The sequence below is a fragment of the Pseudophryne corroboree genome, chromosome 3 (assembly GCF_028390025.1).
Source record: "Pseudophryne corroboree isolate aPseCor3 chromosome 3, aPseCor3.hap2, whole genome shotgun sequence".
In the NCBI taxonomy this organism is placed as follows: domain Eukaryota; kingdom Metazoa; phylum Chordata; class Amphibia; order Anura; family Myobatrachidae; genus Pseudophryne; species Pseudophryne corroboree.
Window position 1 is genome coordinate 99,947,830 of NC_086446.1, and position 14,841 is coordinate 99,962,670.

Genomic DNA, 14,841 nt, shown 5'->3' on the forward strand with positions numbered 1-14,841 from the left:
TTGAAGCGTTTAGGAACAACAGTAACTCAGCCACAAAGCGGAAGACCACATGAAATCACAGAGCGGGGTCAACAACTGCTAAGACGCATGGTGCGTAAAAGTCGCTAATGCTCTGCTGATTCCATAGCTGAAGAGTTCAGAACTTCCACTGGTATTAATGTAAGCAGAAAAACTGTGCGTCAAATGGGTTTCCATGGCCACGCAGCTGCATGCAAGCCTCACATCACCAAGTCTAATGCCAAGCGTCGGATGGAGTGGTGTAAAGTACACTGACACTGGACTGTGGAGCAGTGGAAACGTGTTCTGTGGAGTGAAGAATCATGCTTCTCTGGCAGTCAGATGGGCAAGTCTGGGTTTGGCGGATGCCGGGAGAACGTTACCTGTCTGCATTATACCAACTGTGAAGTTTGGTGGAGGAGGGATACTGGTATGGGGCAATTTTACAGGTTTTGGGCTAGGCCCCTTATCTCCAGTAATGGGCAATCTTGATGCTTCAGCATACCGAGACATTTTGGACAATGCTATGCTTACAACTTTGTGGCAACAGTTTGGGTGAGGCCCTTTTCTATTCCAACATGACTGTGCCCCAGTGCACAAAGCAAGGACTATAATGACACGGTTTCATGAGTTCGATGTGGAAGAACTTGACTGGCCCGCACACAGCCCTGACCTCAACCCTATTGAGCACCTTTGGGATGAACTGGAATGGAGATTGCGAGCCAGGCCTACTCGTTCCAACGTCAGTGCCTGACCTCATAAATGCTCTACAGAATGAATGGGCACAAATTCCCACAGAAACACTCCAAAATCTTGTGGAAAGCCTTCCAAGAGGAGTGGAAGCTGTTATAGCTGTAAAAGGGGGCCAACGCCATATTAAAGTATATGTATTTGAATACAATGTCATTACAGTCCCTGACCCAATCCTGACAAAGAAAAAAACTGTGAATAAGAGGATCAATTGCCAAATTAAATAAAAGAGGGGATAAATGGGCAACCCTGCTGCATTCCCTGAAATAACTGTAGGGAAGGCGTATTCAAGCTATTAATCGAAAGAAATGCAGTGGGAGTATAATATAGTGTTTGGAACAGACTCTCAAATTCTGAGCTGAAGCGCTGCAAATGAAAGACACATAACAAGTGTGACCATGAGACTTTATCAAAATCCTTGTCAGCATCACAACTCACAAGCAACGTGTTTTTCCTTTGCAAGATGTGATTTAGTCAAAACTGCTACCAGTTGCTATACTTTATGCAATAGGGGTAATTCAGACCTGATCACTGGGCAGCGATTTTTGCAGCCCTGCGATCGGATATTCGCCACCTACAGGGGAGTGTATTTTAGCTGTGCAAGTGCGCGATCGCTTGTGTAGCAGAGCTGCAAAAACTGATTTAGTGCAGTCTCTGCGCAACTCAGGACTTACTCAGCCGCTGTGATCACATCAGCCTGTTCGGGACTGGATTTGACGTCGGACACCCTCCCTGCAAACAAACCCGTAAACGGTCAGTTGACAACCACAAATGCCCTCTTCCTGTTAATCTCCTTGCGATCGCCGGTGCGAATGGATTCTTCGCACAAACCCAACGCTGAGCGGCGATCCGCTTTGTAGCCGTGCGACACGCCTGCGCATTGCGGTGCATACATATGCGCAGTTTGGGTCTGATCGCCGCTGTGCTAAAACGCACAGCAGCGAACAGGTCTGAATCGGGTCCTAAATGGCTACCCTTCATAAAGTCCGTCTGCGAAGGATATATCAAATTGGGAAGCACTAACTGCAAACGTTGGCCAATAATACTAGCGGAAAGTTTGAAATCTTCGTTTAGCAGGAACATAGGCCTATAAGATTCAGTCAGAGCTGGGTCCCTACCAGATTTCAATAAAACTATAATACGGGCTTGAATAAAATCTTGCGGCGCTCTCCTGTTAAAATACAATTGTAAAGGGAAAGTAAATGAGGGGCCAATATTTTATAATATTCGACACTGATGCGGTGTGGACACGAGGACTTACCATTAGATAAAGAACCTGCAGCACTGTGATGGGAGTCGTTAAGGATTCACTTACCTCCTCCAAAAGAGTTGATAATTTAGCTGCCCTAAGGAATTGCATAGTAAAGGCAGGTTTAGATGAAGCCCAAAATAAAGGATCATCAAGGTGTGATACATTGTCGTCAATATAATTGAGAAACTGCTGTTCCAAATATTGCTTAAAATTTGGGGAGGAGAACAAATATGAGTGCAATGTCCAATTGAAGGAGGAAACTTTAGGGTTAGCCAATTGCAAGGAAAACCACGTTGGAGCGTGATTTGAAATAACTATGTTTTCAAGGCGGGATTCATGTATTCTGGGAAGCAGGGAATTTGAGACTAACGTAGCAGATGAATGGTGGGAGTGGAAATAAAAGGTGTAATCTTGGGTGACTGGATTCCAGTGTCTCCACGGATCCACCGAGGATTACTACATCCCCTGATCCAAAAGGACTTCACCCAAGGGTTCTTATGGAGCTAAACTGAGAACTAGCAAGGCCTTTATATTTGATTTTCTCTGATTCAATTATATCAGGCATGGTACCAAAGGACTGGCTTATAGCTGAGGTAGTGCCAGTATTTGAAAGGGAAATTAAAACTCATCCTGGTAATTATAGACCGGTAAGCTTGACATCTATAGTGGGGAAAATATTGGAAGGTATAATAAGGGATAGCATACAGGAGTACTTGGAGACCTGCAAGGTTATTAATAGGAGCCAGCATGGTTTTGTGAGGGACAGGTCATGTCAAACTAACTTAATCAGCTTCTATGAGAAAGTGAGTGATAATCTCGACAAGGGAAAGCAGTGGACGTGGTCTATTTAGATTTTGCTAAAGCCTTCGACAGAGAGCCACACAAGACTGATTTTCAAACTAAGAGAGCTAAGTCTAGGAAACACTATTTGTACTTGGGTAAGTAATTGGCTGGATAACAGGGAACAGAGAGTGGTGGTTAATGGGATGTTTTCCAGCTGCGCCACTGTATCCAGTGGAATACCACAAGAGTCAGTACTCAGGCCACTACTGTTCAATATATTAATGAATGACCTAGGAATAGGTCTGGAAAGCACAGTGTCAATTTTTGCAGATGATACTAAACTGTGTAGGGTAATTAATTCAGATCTGGATGTTGAGTCTCTTCAGAATGACTTATTTAAACTGGAAATTTGGGCTGCTACATGGAGAACGAAGTTTAATATAGAAAAATGTAAAGTTATGAACTTTGGGACTAAAAATAAACATGCAACCTACAAATTGAATGGGGAAAATGTAGGGAAACGGTAATAGAAAAAGATTTGGGGGTGTTCACTGATAGTAGATTTAGCAGCAGTACCCAATGTCAAAGTGCAGCAACAAAGGCAAATAAGGTATAAGCATGCATAAAACGGTGAATTAAGACAAGGGATAAGAGTGTAATCATCCCTCTGTATAAGTCATTGGTGCAGCCACACCTGGAATATTGTGTACAGTTCTGGGCATCACACTATAAAAAATATATTTTGGAACTCGAAAGGGTTCAGAAAAGAGCTACCAAACTGATAAAGGGGTTAGAGTCGCTGGATTATGAGGCGAGGCTTACTAGGTTAGATATATTTACACTGGAAAAGAGGCGTCTAAAAGGAGAAATGATTAATATGTACAAATATATAAAAGGACAATACATGGAGCTATCAGGCGATTTGTTATTTGGGAGATCTCTACACAGGACACGTGGACACCCTCTGATGTTAGATCAGAGGAAATTTCATACTAAGCTAAAGAAGGGGTTCTTCACAGTAACGGCAGTAAGGATTTGGAATTCTCTGCCAGAGAAGGTAGTAATGGCGGACTCAGTCATTATGCTTAAAAATGGATTTGATCAGTTCCTAACTGAAAGAAATATCCAAGGGTATAGCATTTAAAATGATTGTATTTTAGTAACAGCATGAATTATAGCTGTCATTTAGACTATACCTGGGTCATTATAGTTAAACTTAAGTTACACATAGAATAGTATAGGAAATATAATACAGGTTGAACTCGATGGACAACTTGTCTTTTTTGCACCTCATTAACTATGTTACTATGTAAGGGAAGGGAATCCATCAGCAAATGCAATGTGGGTGATGTGCTGCCCCACCACTCACATGCCAGTCCAGATCTGTCCAGACTAGGAAAAAGGGTCGTTGTAAAATTGCCTGGGAGTATTTTGCCTTCTGCCCAATCCTGAAGCCTGGTATAAACATCTGGATATAACGCCTCCTGCTGTTTTCTCCTCTGGCGGTGTCACCAATTGAAAGGCGCCGGGGTCTCCCACTTTCCACACTGCTCCAGCAGTACCACAGCTGATACTAATCAAAGTCTGCTGGCTCCTGCTCTCTTCATTTAGCCACACCTCCCAGCAGTAATGGCAGCTCTCAGCGGTAACGGCACCCTGCTGCATCCTCACAGCCCTGGCCCCTGCAGCAGCTGCTCTGTATCCTCCTTCTCCTGGCTGTTTCCCCTTTAAGCTTTGCTTCCTATGCTTTCAGAGAAAGGTAAGTGCGCTGTTACTTTTATTTATTGTACTTTGTGGTTTGAATTGTGGACTGCTCTGCAACTGCCACTGGAGAGGAGATATTTAGCTCTATCTCCAGAGAACATAAATATCACATTTTCCAGCTTTTATGAGATAATTATGTTTTATTAAATATCCCCCTTAATTTTTTGGAGGCGAGAAAAGCCAGGATGCATTAGCCATGGGTGGCTGTTTCCCCATAAAGATTCACTGGCTGCACCTCCGGAGAAAGGTAAGTGCGCTGTTATTTTTTTTTTATTGTACTTTATTGTTTGCAGGATTAGGGTTTTCATGGATCTCAAAAGGTGTGAACCTCACGTGATAGTTGGTGTATCTGGGCGCAGTAGGTGGTTTTTGTCCCAATTTAGTAGGCCTAAATGTCGGGAGGTGTCTGTGCCTAAATCTGACAATGTCATGTAATCTCACATGCAGATTGTAATTTACAGGAGATGAATGAATGAAATGCAATAAGAAGAAAGTTCTGGGATGGACCTTCTGGGAATTTAAGCATCTTGAAAGTACCATTAAGCTTGAAAAAAAATCCAGATTTTAGTATACCGTGGTCAGCCAGTGGATTCAGCTTTACTAGCAGAGGATTGTCAGTTAGGTTACATTTTTTATAAGCATGCTTAGTGTTAAGTGTAGGGAGTGTAATTTATATTTAGTGTCGTAAGTATTTTTATATTTTGTAGGAGCGTGAAGCAATGACGCATTAGCCATGCGTGGCTGTTTCCCCATAAAGATTCCCTGGCCATGCATCTGGAGAAAGGTAAGTGCGCTGTTATTTTTATTTATTATACTTTATTGTTTGCAGAATTATGTTTTTCATAGATCTCAAAAGGGGCGGTGCTCATGTGATAGTGGGTGTGTCTGGTTGCAGAAGGCGGTGTTTTGTCCCAATTTAGTAGGCCTAAATCTCACAATGTGATGTAATCTCATACTCAGATTGTGATGTAAGGGGGGTACACATGGTAGAGATCTGTGCCGAGCGATCTAGCACAGACCGTTCAGCACACATCTCTCCCCCCACTCAGCCCACAGCGCGATGTGTGCTGAGTGAGGGAGGGGGGACAGGGGGGGGGGGGATGCTCGTTTCACACAGCAGTGAAGTGGGCGACCTGACTAGTTTGTGCTTGCATGCAGGCACACTCTAGAACCAGCGTTAGCGAGGCGCGGGGCCGCACATCGCTATCCCTATGGGGCATACACACTGAGAGAACCGTGCTTCATTTCTAAGCAACCTAGTAAGACTGCTTAGAAGTTAAGCACGGATCTCTCCGTGCGTACCCCCCCTGTAGTCTCACACTGAGCCAGGGAAGATAATGAGGACAAGATAATCAGTTTAATGAGCAGGATTAGTAACATCGCAGAGGAAATTATTAGAGAGTGGGATGAATGCTGCTGCACACAAGGAATCTGTTGTCTGTTGTAAAGGTGAATGTATGTGACGTCATTATGAATGCAGCATAGCATATGTGTCATGGCTCATGGCACCCCTGCAACTTACCTCTCCGCTGCTTCTTTCAGCTGCTAAGGTCTCCAGTGCTTCACTGACTTCCAGCTGCTTCCATTCCAGTTAACTACGCCAGCACAGCTGTCCCAGCCTGGAATACCAGCATAGCTGGTTCCAGCCCGGAGTCCGAGTCTAGCCGATACCAGCACGGCATTACAACGTAGCTGACCCCAGCACACTATTCCAGCATGGCCGATCCCATAGCGGCATTCTGCATAAGCAGTTCCAGCCCAGTGTCCAAGACTAGCCGAGTCCGGCACACCAGCATAGCCGGATCCAACCTGACATACCATTGAAAAGCCCATCCAAGTCCAACATATCTACTCCAGCACCAAGCATTCCCTTTCCAGCCAGGTCTACTGCTCTACTTGTTCCATTCGGGTCTTCCACTGTGACGCTCCCATACCAACTTAATGTTTAGTACACACCTCATGCCTAGGAGCAAAATACCCATTGACTACAGCTGCAGAGCTTCTTAATGCCCAGAGGGAAGGGCAGTCCTTCCAGCCCCAAAGGTTTCCCCCACAGGGGGTTTTCCTCTCCTGAGTGCTGAAGGATGATTCCTCGTGAGTCACGAGGCTTCCACCACATAGGTCCTCTTATAGGACAAGCTTAAATTACCAAAAGAACCAAGTTATAAATAAAAGCTCTGTTCCCTTTTCCTCCTACATCCGTCTCCTTGTCTTTATTTGACCTGAAGTTCATGGGGTGGTGTAATCTGGGCTGAAAAGAGAGGGGAGGGGATCAGCCATCAGACAGCTTATGTATCCTGGGGTGGTCTTCAGGTTGCCGACTGTCGGGATCCCGGTGCACAGTATACCGGCGCCGGGATCCCGACAGCTGACATAAAAACAGTTTTTCTCCCTCGTGGGGGTCCACGACCCCCTGGAGGGAGAATAAATAGCATGGCGCGCTTAGCACGCCACCGTGCCCGCAGCATGGCGAGCGCAGCAAGCCCGCAAGGGGCTCATTTGCGCTCGCCACGCTGTCGGTATGCAGGCGGTCGGCCTTCCGGCGCCGGTATGCTGATCGCCGGGAGCCCGGCCGCCGGCATACCATACCACACCGGTATCCTGGGAGTAATCACAAAGGACGTGATGCAGATGAATGTGTCACTGAATAGAAGAGGGATCATGAGGGATCAGTGGAACCAAGATGAAACCATCTGACAACATGTCCCCTAAATCTGAGATCTCTGGGTAGTGTGCCCTTATACACATCACATACAGGGCCTGATTCAGATCCGCACACAAGGCGAGAGTTCACATAATTTGGGAGATTCTTTGCAAAAAAATAAGAATTTACTCACCGGTAATTCTATTTCTCGTAGTCCGTAGTGGATGCTGGGTACTCCGTAAGGACCATGGGGAATAGACGGGCTCCGCAGGAGACTGGGCACTCTTTAAAGAAAGATTAGGTACTATATCTGGTGTGCTCTGGCTCCTCCCTCTATGCCCCTCCTCCAGACCTCAGTTAGAGAAACTGTGCCCGGAAGAGCTGACATTACTAGGAAAGGATTTGGAATCCAGGGTAAGACTCATACCAGCCACACCAATCACACCGTACAACTTGTGATAAACTTACCCAGTTAACAGTATGAACAACAACTGAGCCTCATTCAACAGATGGCTCATAACAATAACCCTTTAGTTAAGCAATAACTATATACAAGTATTGCAGAAGTCCGCACTTGGGACGGGCTCCCAGCATCCACTACGGACTACGAGAAATAGAATTACCGGTGAGTAAATTCTTATTTTCTCTGACGTCCTAGTGGATGCTGGGAACTCCGTAAGGACCATGTGGATTATACCAAAGCGCCCAAACGGGCGGGAGAGTGCGGATGACTCTGCAGCACCGAATGAGCAAACTCAAGGTCCTCCTCAGCCAGGGTATCAAACTTGTAGAATTTTGCAAACGTGTTTGATCCCGACCAGGTAGCAGCTCGGCAAAGCTGTAAAGCCGAGACCCCTCGGGCAGCCGCCCAAGAAGAGCCCACCTTCCTCGTGGAATGGGCTTTTACTGATTTAAGATGCGGCAGTCCAGCCGCAGAATGTGCAAGTTGAATCGTGCTACAGATCCAGCGAGCAATAGTCTGCTTAGAAGCAGGAGCACCCAGCTTGTTGGGTGCATGCAGGATAAACAGCGAGTCAGTTTTTCTGACTCTAGCCGTCCTGGAAACATAGATTTTCAGGGCCCGGACTACGTCCAGCAACTTGGAAGCCTCCAAGTCCCGAGTAGCCGCAGGCACCACAATAGGTTGGTTCAAATGAAACGCTGATACCACCTTAGGGAGAAATTGGGGACGAGTCCTCAATTCTGCCCTGTCCATATGGAAGATCAGATAGGGGCTTTTACATGACAAAGCCGCCAATTCTGACACACGCCTAGCCGAAGCCAAGGCCAAAAGAATGACCACTTTCCACGTGAGATACTTCAACTCCACGGTCTGAAGTGGCTCAAACCAATGTGATTTTAGGAAATCCAACACAACGTTGAGATCCCAAGGTGCCACTGGAGGCACAAAAGGGGGCTGAATATGCAGCACTCCCTTAACAAACGTCTGAACTTCAGGCAGTGAAGCCAGTTCTTTTTGAAAGAAAATAGACAGGGCCGAAATCTGGACTTTTATGGATCCCAATTTTAGGCCCATAGTAACTCCTGACTGTAGGAAGTGCAGAAATCGACCCAGCTGAAATTCCTCCGTTGGGGCCTTCATGGCCTCACACCAAGCAACATATTTTCGCCATATGCGGTGATAATGTTTTGCTGTCACATCCTTCCTAGCCTTTATCAGCGTAGGAATGACTTCAACCGGAAAGCCCTTTTCCATCAGGATCCGGCGTTCAACCGCCATGCCGTCAAACGCAGCCGCGGTAAGTCTTGGAACAGACAGGGCCCCTGCTGCAGCAGGTCCTGTCGGAGCGGCAGAGGCCAAGGGTCCTCTGAGATCATTTCTTGTAGTTCCGGGTACCAAGTTCTTCTTGGCCAATCCGGAACGATGAGTATAGTTCTTACTCCTCTCTTTCTTATTATCCTTAGTACCTTTGGTGTGAGAGGAAGAGGAGGGAACACATAAACCGATTGGTACACCCACGGTGTCACTAGGGCGTCCACAGCTATCGCCTGAGGGTCCCTTGACCTGGCGCAATATCTTTTTAGCTTTTTGTTGAGGCGGGACGCCATCATGTCCACCTGTGGCCTTTCCCAACGATTTACAATCAGCTGGAAGACTTCTGGATGAAGTCCCCACTCTCCCGGGTGGAGGTCGTGCCTGCTGAGGAAGTCTGCTTCCCAGTTGTCCACTCCCGGAATGAACACTGCTGACAGTGCTATCACGTGATTCTCCGCCCATTGGAGAATCCTTGTGGCTTCTGCCATTGCCATCCTGCTTATTGTGCCGCCCTGTCGGTTTACATGGGCGACCGCCGTGATGTTGTCTGACTGAATCAGCACCGGCTGGTTTTGAAGCAGGGGTTTTGCTTGACTTAGGGCATTGTAAATGGCCCTTAGTTCCAGAATATTATGTGTAGGGAAGTCTCCTGACTCGACCATTGTCCTTGGAAGTTTCTTCCCTGAGTGACTGCCCCTCAACCTCGGAGGCTTGCATCCGTGGTCACCAGGACCCAGTCCTGAATGCCGAATCTGCGGCCCTCGAGAAGATGAGCACTCTGCAGCCACCACAGCAGAGACACCCTGGCCCTCGGGGACAGGGTGATCAACCGATGCATCTGAAGATGCGATCCGGACCACTTGTCTAACAGATCCCACTGAAAGATCCTTGCATGGAACCTGCCGAAGGGAATTGCTTCGTAAGAAGCTACCATCTTTCCCAGGGCTCGCGTGCAGTGATGCACCGACACCTGTTTTGGTTTCAGGAGGTCTCTGACCAGAGATGACAACTCCTTGGCCTTCTCCTCCGGAAGAAACACCTTCTTCTGTTCTGTGTCCAGAATCATACCCAAGAACAACAGACGCGTCGTAGGAACCAGCTGCGACTTTGGGATATTCAGAATCCAGCCGTGCTGTTGTAGCACTTCCTGAGATAGTGCTACTCCGACCAACAACTGCTCCATGGACCTCGCCTTTATAAGGAGATCGTCCAAGTATGGGATAATTATAACTCCCTTTTTTTCGAAGGAGTATTATCATTTCGGCCATTACCTTGGTAAATACCCTCGGTGCCGTGGACAGACCAAACGGCAACGTCTGGAATTGGTAATGGCAGTCCTGTACCACAAATCGGAGGTACTCCTGGTGAGGTGGGTAAATGGAGACATGTAGGTAAGCATCCTTGATGTCCAGTGATACCATATAATCCCCCTCTTCCAGGCTTGCAATAACCGCCCTGAGCGATTCCATTTTGAACTTGAACTTCCTTATATAAGTGTTCAAGGATTTCAAATTTAGAATGGGTCTCACCGAACCGTCTGGTTTCGGTACCACAAACATTGTGGAATAGTAACCCCTTTGATTATCACCTGCTGGAGGTACAGCTTGTGAATTGCCGCCAGTACTACCTCCCTTTCCTTGGGAGTAGTTGGCAAGGCTGATTTGAGGTAACGGCGAGGGGGAGACGTCTCGAACTCCAGCTTGTATCCCTGAGATACCACTCGTAGAACCCAGAGATCCACCTGTGAGCGAACCCACTGGTCGCTGAAGTTCCGGAGACGGGCCCCCACCGCACCTGGCTCCACCTGTGGAGCCCCAGCGTCATGCGGTGGACTTAGTGGAAGCAGGGGAGGATTTTTGTTCCTGGGAACAGGCTGTCTGGTGCAGCTTTTTCCCTCTACCCCTGCCTCTGGGCAGAAAGGACGCGCCTCTGACACGCTTGCCTTTCTGAGGCCGAAAGGACTGTACTTGATAATACGGTGCTTTCTTAGGCTGTGAGGGAACCTGAGGTAAAAAAGTGGACTTCCCAGCTGTTGCTGTGGATACGAGGTCCGAGAGACCGTCCCCAAACAATTCCTCACCCTTATAAGGCAAAACCTCCATGTGCCTTTTAGAATCAGCATCACCTGTCCACTGCCGAGTCCATAATACTCTCCTGGCAGAAATGGACATTGCATTAATTCTAGATGCCAGCTGGCAAATGTCCCTCTGTGCATCCCTCATATATAAGACTACGTCTTTAATATGCTCTATGGTTAGCAAAATAGTGTCCCTGTCAAGGGAATCAATGTTATCTGACAGGGAATCAGACCATGCTGCTGCAGCACTACACATCCATTCTGAAGCAATAGCAGGTCTCAGTATAGTACCTGAGTGTGTATACACAGACTTCAGGATAGCCTCCTGCTTTCTATCTGCAGGCTCCTTTAAGGCGTATCCTGAGACGGCAATGCCACCTTTTTTGATAAGCGTGTGAGCGCCTTGTCCACCCTAGGGGATGTCTCCCAGCGTAACCTATCCGTTGGCGGGAAAGGGTACGCCATTAGTAACCGCTTAGAAATCACTAGTTTCTTATCTGGGGAACCCCACGCTTCTTCACACAATTCATTTAACTCATCAGATGGGGGAAAAGTCACTGGCTGCTTTTTCTCCCCAAACATAATACCCTTTTTTGTGGTAACCGGGTTAATGTCAGAAATGTGCAACACATTTTTCATTGCCATAATCATGCATCGGATGGCCCTTGTGGATTGTACATTTGTCTCATCCTCGTCGACACTGGAGTCAGACTCCGTGTCGACATCTGTGTCTGCCATCTGAGGTAGCGGGCGTTTTTGAGCCCCTGATGGCCTCTGAGATGCCTGGGCAGGCGCGGGCTGAGATGCCGGCTGTCCCAAAGCTGCGTCATCGAACCTTTTATGCAAGGAGTTGACACTGTCGGTTAATACCTTCCACATATCCATCCACTCTGGTGTCGGCCCCGCAGGGGGCGACATCACACTTATCGGCACCTGCTCCGCCTCCACGTAAGCGTCCTCCTCAAACATGTCGACACAGCCGTACCGACACACCACACACACACACACACACACACACACACACACACACACACACACACACACACACACACGGAATGCTCTGACTGAGGACAGGACCCCACAAAGTCCTTTGGGGAGACAGAGAGAGAGTATGCCAGCACACACCAGAGCGCTATATAACAGAGGGATTTACACTAGTACAAAGTGAATTTTCCCCCCAATAGCTGCTTATTATCACAATTGCGCCTAAATTTATGTGCCCCCCCCTCTCTTTTTTACCCTTTCCATAGTGTATACTGCAGGGGAGAGCCTGGGGAGCGTCCTTCCAGCGGAGCTGTGAAGAGAAAATGGAGCTGGCTGTGCTGAGGAAGATAGCCCCGCCCCTTCAGCGGCGGGCTTCTCCCGCTTTTTTAATAATATTTATGGCGGGGGATTAGGCACATATACAGTTTAGAACTGTATTATGTGCATTTTGCCAAGTAAGGTATACAAATTGCAGCCCAGGGCGCCCCCCCCCCCAGCGCCCTGCACCCATCAGTGACCGGAGCGTGTGGTGTGCTGTGGGAGCAATGGCGCACAGCTGCAGTGCTGTGCGCTACCTTATTGAAGACCGGAGTCTTCAGCCGCCGATTTTCTCTGGAATCTTCCGTCTTCTGGCTCTGCAAGGGAGACGGCGGCGCGGCTCCGGGAACGGACGATCGAGGTCGGGCCCTGTGTTCGATCCCTCTGGAGCTAATGGTGTCCAGTAGCCTTAGAAGCACAAACTAGCTGCAAGCAGGTAGGTTTGCTTCTCTCCCCTAAGTCCCACGTAGCAGTGAGTCTGTTGCCAGCAGATCTCACTGAAAATAAAAAACCTAACAAATACTTTCTTTTTTAGTGAGCTCAGGAGAGCCCACTAAGTGCATCCAGCTCTGGCCGGGCACAGATTCTAACTGAGGTCTGGAGGAGGGGCATAGAGGGAGGAGCCAGTGCACACCAGATATAGTACCTAATCTTTCTTTAAAGAGTGCCTAGTCTCCTGCGGAGCCCGTCTATTCCCCATGGACCTTACGGAGTACCCAGCATCCACTAGGACGTCCGAGAAAAATCTGAACGCGATGGAGCACTGACAGGGGACTGTCTGGAACCTCCGGCGGTGTTACTGTGTATGGGGGGCACAGGAAATGGGCGTCTCAGAGCTCGCACTGTCTGGCACATGCTAATGCACAAGGGGAGGGCTGAAACCAGCATTGGCATATTATTGCACCTGCAAATCCAGCAGCGGGCGCTACTGCAGACACAGTATCGCCCTACTCTGAATCAGGGCAACAGTGTGCTTTGTGCTGTGTAAATGTGCGCAGAGGTGTCCGTCTAGGACATTCATAGGTAGAAGATCACATACCTTTGGTACCTGCCTCAAACAACTGGTCCTATGTTTGGGGGATTGCTGGTGCACATGCAGATGTACAGGTGTCACTTTCCTGCCTACTATTACGTTACCATCACCCTAATCATAGGCATATTTATAATAGGTGCAGTGTGTTCGGTCTATGGGTGCCTCACCCACACACCCTGCACCCAGAGCAGCATACCCCACTGGTCACCAGTGGGTGCGGAAAGCAGGTCCCTCCCTATAATTAGTGTGCCAAGGTGCCATCTTTCCAGTGTTCACTTGGTAAGTCACTGTGCTATCTTGTTCTGTGCATGCTCCATCGATGGCGGTGACCATAGAATGTTTATTCATTCCCATATTCTCTCCTACAACGAGCATCACATGTTACAGTAATAATGAATGTGCAGGGACTGTCAGTGTTGGTATTATACAGGGTATTTGTGCACCTAGTAAGACACGTACTCGTATGACGTGTCTGGGTGATACAAAAGCCATCATACTGAGAGTACAGGACAACTTCCAAGTACCGACACCTTCGGAGATCCTGGAAGGGAAGATCCTTTAGCAGGGAAGAGACTCTGCGACCACCCACTAACCAGAGAGTGCTCCTGTAATTGCTGTGTAATGGACACAATGTATAGTTCCACTTAAACATAATGGCCACAGGGGGGGGGGTGTAAAGGAGTGTGCAACCCCCCCCCCCACCACCACCTGCATTTAGCACCTCTGAGGTACAGAGTCACTGGCGGTGTCTACTGCTGCTGCTGCTCTCTGGCTGGGGCTGCCTGCTGCTGGCTGGGGGTAAGCACTGATAGGGACAGATTGCTATGGAAAACCAGCCTGGAAAATATCTAGAAGAAGCAGAACTAATGGAGGCGAGGTCTGTTGAGGGGGTGGGGTTTGTGGAGGGGGAGGGGTTAAAGCAAACATATTGGTTCTCACAGGAAAAAATACAAAACATTTGTGTCCTGAAGTCAGTATCTGCGTTACTGGCCCCGGGGTTACTCAGATGTCTGGAGATGATTGTTCCCTCCATGTATCCGATGCTGTGTCTTCGGACGGGTGCGATACATGTTACCGGTGGTCTCATGACCAACACCCTGACAATTAGAATGCCGTCAGGTGACGGGGTAATTACTTTACCTGTCCCCTACGCTAACTGGAGTGGTGGCTAGGGCTAAAGGTCCGTACCCACGGAGCAATTTTGTCTATAGGTCCATACACACAGAGCGATATAGCTGAGAGATTTTGACTATATAGTCAAAATCGCTCAGAAAGTTAGTGCATATCGCTCCGTGTGTACACAGCCAGCGATAGCGATGCGCGTCACCGCCAGGTCGCTATCGCTGCTAAAAATAGACTGTGCAGGCAAGTCAATTTCGACTAGGTCGCTGGAAAAGGGAAAACATTCCCCTGTTTAAATGAGTTAGCCAAAATCGTTCATAGACAAAATCGCTGGTAAAGT

At 47.9% G+C, this 14,841-nt stretch overlaps 1 long non-coding RNA gene across 1 annotated transcript in view; it reads left to right on the plus strand.

Annotated features, from left to right (window-relative positions):
• LOC135054890 (uncharacterized) overlaps window positions 1–6,742 on the plus strand; it is a 28,247-nt gene extending 21,505 nt beyond the window's left edge. The window contains exons 2-4 of the long non-coding RNA XR_010243584.1: window positions 4,717–4,793; window positions 5,254–5,330; window positions 6,089–6,742. This is a non-coding gene — a long non-coding RNA (uncharacterized LOC135054890). The remainder of the gene's footprint in view (window positions 1–4,716; window positions 4,794–5,253; window positions 5,331–6,088) is intronic.
• Window positions 6,743–14,841: the final 8,099 nt, after the last annotated feature.